Below are 6,000 nucleotides of genomic sequence, written 5' to 3' on the forward strand. Positions count from 1 at the left end.
GTAAAACGTATTTCTTATTGATGAAATATTATGTAAATTTATATAGTGTCTTACAATTTATGATATGGTGTCACTTTCCAAGACATCCGTTTCGTATGAATGCACAATAAAAATTGAATTAGAAACCGCCTATGTACATTCGCCAAAAAATGTCTCACTATTTTTTTGTCGGAAATATTCAACAATGAAAATAAAAACATCCTGGTCCACATATCGACACTATTAGGGTATCCAGCGGTTCACGACATAACACAAGCAAGAAGGTAGCATGAAATTTCGTCAGATTTAGTAGGAAATATAGCAGTTTTAGCTAGGTAAGGTGGGCGTAAGATACACGCATGTATATAAATAACATATCAGGGTTATTGCTGTTGCTATATATCGACACACAAGGCCAACATACCAATAAAACTCTGGGCGGAGTGTTCTGTATTGTCTATATACACTGGGACAAACTCTAATTCGGTACAGGAACAGAGGACACACCAAAACAATAAAACAAAGAAAGAAAGAACACATGACAAGATACAGCACTGTCTTCATCAACTGTGTGATCTAAATGTGATGCCCCCGTTAAACATAAGACTTCATTGACCACCATGTTTCGTGCTCATTGCGTGATATACTTTAAAATCAACGGAAGTATGTTTTCAAGTTCATAGCACAGCATAAGAAACAGAAGTTAAGACAGCGTCAGACAATAATATTTGTATTTTTTAGGAAATCTTATTTTATATTTTGAGAATATTGAATTCGTATCCAAGACATAATGATATTAATCTCGTTAGCTAATGTGTCAATAGTTTGCTTTCGTTTGCTTTCTGCACAAATGACCCCATCCTAATCGGGGTTATCATTAAAATAGTCCTCATATAAGTCTGAAATCAGCTGACTCGCAACATCCTTAAGTATACATATCAACATATTATGTTCCTTAAGCCGTAATATTTAAGTAAATTAAGTCTGACCTGTCATGTTAATTGAGGATACAAATGTATTTTGAAGCATTTACTTTACGATACTTCACAGGCAAGGAGACCACAGGTCACCTAGAAATGTCAATTTCAAGTTAAATTGTAGAGTCATTTACATGAATTTAATATGAGAACAAATTTCATGTGTATGCGGTAATACAGTGCAACCTTTCTACACCGACGATAACAAATTTGGGCACTATTATGATTAAGATTTGTAACTTAGTCAAGTCACCCAGGTTTCTGTACTATCTGCTTGGGAAAAAATGGTTATACAAGATCATTAAAGAACGTTGTCGGCTGGATTATCTGCCTGGAGTAAAGTTAGCTAGCTTATCTACTTGGACCGAGAGTTGACTGAACTATCTGATTGACACAAATTTGACAAGATTATCTGCTTGGAGTAAATTTGGCTAGGTTATCTACTTGGACCGAAAATTTGCTGGATTATTTACTTGGAACGAAGTTGAATGAATTATCTGATTGACACAAAGTTGAATAGATTATTTACTTGGAATGAAGTTGGCTAGAATATCTGCTTGGAATAAATTTGGCTAGATTATCTACTTGGCACAAAGTTGGTTAGAGTATCTGCTTGGATTTAATGTGGCTAGATTATTTACTTGGACCGAACATTTGCTGAGTTATCTGCTTGGAAAAAAGTTGGCTATATCAACTGCTTGGATTAAATGTAGCTAGATTATCTACATTGACCTAAAATTTGCTGGATTATCTAATTGGCACAAAGTTGACTAGATTATCTACTTAAAACGAAGTTGGCTAGATTATCTGCTTCGAATGAATGTGGTTTGATTATTCACTTGGACCGAAAACTTGCTGGAATCTCTGCTTAGAACAAATTTGACTAGGTTATCTGCTTGGAATACATTTGGCTAGGTTATCTACTTGGACCGAGAGTTGACTGAACTATCTGATTGACACAAAGTTGGCTACATTATCTACTTGGACCGAAAATTTGCTGGATTATCTTCTTGGAACGAAGTTGGCTAGAATATCTGCTTGGAATAGATTTGGCTAGATTATCTACTTGGAACAAAGTTGGCGAGATTATCTGCTTGGATTAAATGTGGCGAGATTATCTACTTGGACCGAACACTTGCTGGATTATCTGTTTGGAATAAAGTTGACTGGATCATATGCTGCAAACAAAATTGGCTGATGTATCTACTTCGAAAGAAATTTGACTGGATTATTTGCTAGTAATGAAGTTGGCTGGGTTATCTACTGGGAACAAAGTTGCTTAAATCATTTACTGGGAATTGAGTTGGCTGCTTATCAAGGCTCTACTGTATTCTAATTTCATTGTTTAATATTTTCATTAAGTAAGGTGTTATAGTTATATGTATGTATTAAATTGTGTTTAATTGAGGAAGTTATAATACCTTAACTTATAATGTATACAAATAAAGATTAAATGACATTATTTATGAACAAAACAAATGTATTTGAAAACAGTTATGTGCTTTAAGTATTATAATTATTGCCTGGGGTATTAAAATATAAAAGAATATATTATATTGTTTCTTTGATCTGGGTCAGGTGTGGTAATCATGCATACCTGTTGCTTAAGGAAACAAATAAAATGTCAATCAAACAAATTCATACATATTTTGATTTGGTGACACTAAAATTTAAAATGCACATTGCGTATGCTAATGAAGGGTAGAACAAAGTAGTTCCTATATATTTTTTACAGATATAACATAACTAGCACTACATACCTCGAGAATTTCAGTTGGTGCCAGCTGTATGCAGCGTCATGAACTTTAAGGTCATTTTTTGCAGGCTAGATTACATATAGTAATGAGATGCATCATGGATTCTGTTTATCTTCTGTTGACCGTTGTGAATCCCATTACATATTAATGTGAATGCTTGGCTATACGTCGTAGTTATAAATTGAGTAATTATGAATTTTGACCTTAAGGTGTCACCAAGTTATGTAGCTAGACATATCTGGATCCAGGTCATTGAGTGTGTTCTATCAGTACTAATGCCTTTTGTAATTTAAACACTTTGTAATTGTTTTAATGAATTTCAATATGAACTGTACATTTCTTAGCGATTTTTTTCAGTCATTCCAAAGCTTCAAATAATTTCTGAGTGGCTTACTGACTATTTTTGTCTGATTTGATATTGTGTAAAAACAAGTTGCTGAAATTAATGACTACATTGATATGCAACACAACTATATTGACAGTTCAGATGTAGGTTTATCGGAGGTTGACTGTACACGGCTAATCTAGTATGTTACATTTGACAATGTCCCACACCGGCAGGTGTAGGTTTATCGGAGGTTGACTGTACACGGCTAATCTAGTATGTTACATTTAACAATGTCCCACACCGGCAGATGTAGGTTTATCGGAGGGTGACTGTACACGGCTAATCTAGTATGTTACATTTGACAACGTCCCACACCGGCAGATGTAGGTTTATCGGAGGTTGGTTGTACACGTTTAATCTAGTATGTTACATTTGACAATGTCCCACACCGGCAGATGTAGGTTTATCGGAGGTTGACTGTACACGGTTAATCGGCACGGTTTAGAACTAAGTTTGATATGCTCTTTTATTTATTATTTGGATTTTTTTTCAACGATTACGTTCAACTCTCAAACCATCAGAAATTAAACTGAAATATAGTATAAAAAACTTAAATGTCCCTTCCACTGAGGACACTAACACTACACCCTTTGCCACTGTCTGTAGAAGTATTTTATTATATTACTTCTTGGCATCCAATGTGTAGCCTCCACTGGACGAAGTGTTACATCCCCTGAAGATTCAGGGCTGAGAAGTCCTGCTGTATCCTACAGCATAGTCAGGAGAAAATGAACGAAAAGGCGGCCACGAGAAATTATTGGCTGAAAGAGCACTTACGTGGAATTTAACTGGAAAATTCATATATAAGTAAAACAAATACATCCTTGGGTACACTGTGTAATAACACAATCCTAAATCGGTTGTTATTCAGTAATAAGACGCTTCATATGTATATTTAGATATGTAACACGACAATCCTCACAATAACAGGAGTTTTTCTACATTTGAAACGTCACAGAGAAATTGAGATATCTGCATATCAACAATTCAAACAAAATAATACCTACTTAGTTGCCAAAAATGGCGTCCGCTGGAACAATTGTTTGTGTGATAGCATGAACAGGTAACAAAATACAAACTGAAGGGATTTGTGTAATAGCATGAACAGGTAACAAAATACGAACTGAAGGGATTTGTGTAATAGTATGAACAGGTAACAAAATACAAACTGAAGGGACAACTTGTATTCTTCGCAGGCAACTTCAATGTAGATACTCTGACCTCTGTATATGTAATATATTTTGTGTGAATTTGACATGAAATGAAAAAATACATTACAAGTGATAAGAGTATCAAGCTTCAGCTAATTTAAATTGGTACTTTAAAGTGACACATAAGTGACCCGTCTTATGAAGACATAATCTCCATATGACATCAGCTTTTACACAAAAATAATAATCCATAATATTTGTCAATATTACAAGTTAGACGCAGATGTAATATTACAAGCTAGGCACAGATGTAATATTACAAGTTAGACACAGATGTAATATTACAAGTATGGCACAGATGTAATATTACAAGTTAGACAAAGATGTAATATTACAAGTTCGACACAGATGTAACATTACAAGTTAGGCACAGATGTAATATTACAAGTTCGACACAGATGTAACATTACAAGTTAGGCACAGATGTAATATTACAAGTTCGACACAGATGTAACATTACAAGTTAGGCACAGATGTAATATTACAAGTTCGACACAGATGTAACATTACAAGTTAGGCACAGATGTAATATTACAAGTTCGACACAGATGTAACATTACAAGTTAGGCACAGATGTAATATTACAAGTTAGAAACATATGTTATATTACAAGTTAGGCACAGATGTAATATTACAAGTTCGACACGGATGTAATATTGCAATTTAAATACGAAAAGTTATCCTATCTGATGATTTAAAATTGTAGCCAAGTAATTGCATTCAGAAGGGAAATGTCTGGTTCTGTGATGCATCACTGATACGTTTAATGTTGAATAAAACGTGCCAATCAGAGCCCTAACGAGGTGGTCAAGGTTCTGTTTTAAGGAAGGGAAATGCTTTCGATAGTGTATATCGTATGTATTGTGATATACTGTACACATACACTTGTGATACAGGGAATAGGTTGGAGACATCATGCATTTTGTACAAGGCATATCTTATCTTATACAACGTTGGGGGTCAACCTCAAGGTATCCAACTAAACATATACAAAATGTATATATTAAAGTCTGCAGGGGTTGCAGTGTATACTTTACGAACAAATAATGCTTTAAGTTACAAGGAAGGATAAGAATGTATGCACTGTGTCTGGCAGGTGTGTCTATACGTAACGATAACTCAATAGTATCAATTGTATTAACTTATATAGTTAAAGTTAAACAAAATTCTCTAAAATACACTGTAACATTTGAAAATTACGTATATTTTACAGTTGTTACGAAATGATAAAAGTGAGGTAATATAAACACACTTACGTCTACCACCGTGTGTGATACTGCAGGCCACGCTGAATGCCACCTCTGTCTTACACTCCCCACGATGTAGTGTGTACACTCACCGAGGACACGGTAGTTAAGGTGACATTCCAGAACCATTTGTATGCACCAGAAACCCATTAAGGAAACACGACATTGTTAAGCTAAACACATACTTCTTAGAAAAGTTGGATTTGTTTTATTTTAATGTGAAATTCAAAAATATCTTAATTGACTTTGAACTACGTCTCAGACATCAATGTTGCCATACCTAATAACACAGCAATTTGTCTTAATGTGACGTAAGTTATACTATGACGTCATAGTTATAACTTCTAAAGCTACGTCTATGGGACTGTTAGATAATGTTTACATGGAGTAAAATATAACTTTACTGCAGTTACTTTTATTTTCCTGGTAAATATGCAATAA

At 34.4% G+C, this 6,000-nt stretch overlaps 1 protein-coding gene across 1 annotated transcript in view; it reads right to left on the reverse strand.

Moving 5' to 3' along the window:
* LOC110465732 (mucin-17-like) overlaps positions 1-5,652 on the reverse strand; it is a 28,337-nt gene extending 22,685 nt beyond the window's left edge. The window contains exon 1 of the mRNA XM_021521751.1: positions 5,569-5,652. The gene's annotated coding sequence lies outside the window, so the exon portion shown is untranslated. The remainder of the gene's footprint in view (positions 1-5,568) is intronic.
* Positions 5,653-6,000: the final 348 nt, after the last annotated feature.

This window comes from Mizuhopecten yessoensis, unplaced genomic scaffold (genome assembly GCF_002113885.1).
Source record: "Mizuhopecten yessoensis strain PY_sf001 unplaced genomic scaffold, ASM211388v2 scaffold1595, whole genome shotgun sequence".
Classification (NCBI taxonomy): domain Eukaryota; kingdom Metazoa; phylum Mollusca; class Bivalvia; order Pectinida; family Pectinidae; genus Mizuhopecten; species Mizuhopecten yessoensis.